Source organism: Crocuta crocuta, unplaced genomic scaffold (genome assembly GCF_008692635.1).
Source record: "Crocuta crocuta isolate KB4526 unplaced genomic scaffold, BGI_CrCroc_1.0 scaffold52, whole genome shotgun sequence".
Taxonomy (NCBI): Eukaryota; Metazoa; Chordata; class Mammalia; order Carnivora; family Hyaenidae; genus Crocuta; species Crocuta crocuta.
The window spans coordinates 306,515-308,298 of NW_027528617.1; the positions used below are offsets into that span (position 1 = coordinate 306,515).

Sequence of the window (1,784 nt, forward strand, 5' to 3'; positions counted from 1 at the left end):
TGGGGGGAGCCGTGGGGGGGAGGCAGGGGGGGAAGAGGGTTGGGAGGGCGACAGCCGAGACAGAGCGGGGCTCGTCAGCCGGGGAAGGCCCAGATGCTTGGCCCAGCACCGCCGGCCGGGACACCGCGCCCGAGGTCAAGGCGGGTGGACCAAGCACGCTGCACCCGCTGTCCGCGCGCAGGTGGGCACGGTCGCGCACTGACCAGTGTAGACGAAAAGATTGCTCTGGACAAGGATCGGGCGTTCATAGAGTCTAGAATTTCCTCTGCTGTACCTACACTCAACAAGTTCACCCCGGGTCACGGATATCTCATTTTTTAAAATGACGAGGTTAAGGTTCCTGGCGAGCATGGTATTAAATTGCAAGGGATGGTGGTGGGGGTGGGAGGGAAAGCTACCCTCAAATCCACATTTGCTCCTAAAAATCGAAGAGCACGTGAAGTTAGAGGAGTCATTTTCACTCGAAAAGTGTGTCTTGCTTCTAAACCCTGATTTTCCGATTTCTTGACTGGAGCAAGGCGTGTAGTTTGGTAGCGAGCAGGGTGGTTTTGTTCTGTCCTGCCGTTGGGTGTAAGGACTATAAATATGATTCGTCTCGAAGACCAGGTGTGAAGGTTTCTGCCAGGCTTACTAGAAAAAGTTTTTAGAATTTCAAGGGCGTCCTGTTAATGTATGTTTTTGGAAATCGTCGGAAAGCAGTCATAGCTTCCGGCTTGGTTTTCCCATCAATACTAATTTCTGCATAGGAACAAAACTTGCCCAGGCCCGCCATGAAAAAGCCCTCCCCTTTGGTCCTCAATAGAGAATAAAGTTCCTTCTAAAAGTTGTATTGCTCTTCCTCAATCAGGATACCAATCCTCTCAGTTTCAGGGAAATAAATAACTTGTTGAGAGAACATGTGCGAAATACATACATTTTAAAATGCTTGGCGTTTACAATAACCCAGGTCACCCTATAGGTGCTGGGCTTTCCCTACATTTGGGGGCTGTCTGGAACGTGTTATGTGTTTTCTTGAATTACTCCGTGTTTTGAATTCATTTGAATTAGCAGTAAAAACAGGCAAACAAACTTGCTCAATTTGTTTTGAGTGCTAAATCCCTTTACTTTGAAATAGCTAACAGTCGACAGATGGACTCATTTTATGGAAAGGGTTCGCCTCTTCAGCCACGAAGAAAACCGACTGAGAGATCTACATTTTAAAGCCATTTCTAACCTCTAGGTAACATCCATGAAAACTCAAACTTTCTGTCTTTACCCGTTGGAGATTCAAGACAGTTTTATTTAAAGGGAGAGAAAAAGAGGTGGAAATACCCACGTGCTGTTTTTATTTTTGTTTCCCCTCTGTTCCTGAGAATTTTTATTTCTGGTTTTTGAAACCTTGCTGAATCGAGAAAATCAAACTTCTTCAACAAGTTCCACCACCGAAATCTAAAGTCACTGCAAACTAGAGAATGCAGCCTGAAAAAGACATTTTCATCTGTATCCATCAACGATTTCTGCTGTCTCCCCACTCCCCCGAGTAATGGGTTAATGTCGTCCCCCCCTTTTTTTTCTTTTCATTTTATAGAGATTAAGAGTCGCTTCTAGCAGAACGACCTCCCTTCATCTGGTGGCGGGGATGAAGAATCTCATGGAAAAGTGGGAAAAGAGTGAGAAAAATCAGAGACAGGAAGATTCAGAGACTTGCAGAGAGACGAGGGAAAGAGAAAGGGCCAGCGCTGGAGAGACGTGCAGATAAACGCGTGCAACACCCCCGCCCCCCCCTTCAAGATTCGGAGGTTTAC

At 46.5% G+C, this 1,784-nt stretch overlaps 1 long non-coding RNA gene across 1 annotated transcript in view; it reads left to right on the plus strand.

Moving 5' to 3' along the window:
• Positions 1 to 1,784, plus strand: part of LOC144224160 (uncharacterized) — a 12,438-nt gene that overhangs the window by 1,310 nt on the left and 9,344 nt on the right. Inside the window, exon 2 of the long non-coding RNA XR_013332970.1 lies at positions 1,568 to 1,778. This is a non-coding gene — a long non-coding RNA (uncharacterized LOC144224160). The remainder of the gene's footprint in view (positions 1 to 1,567; positions 1,779 to 1,784) is intronic.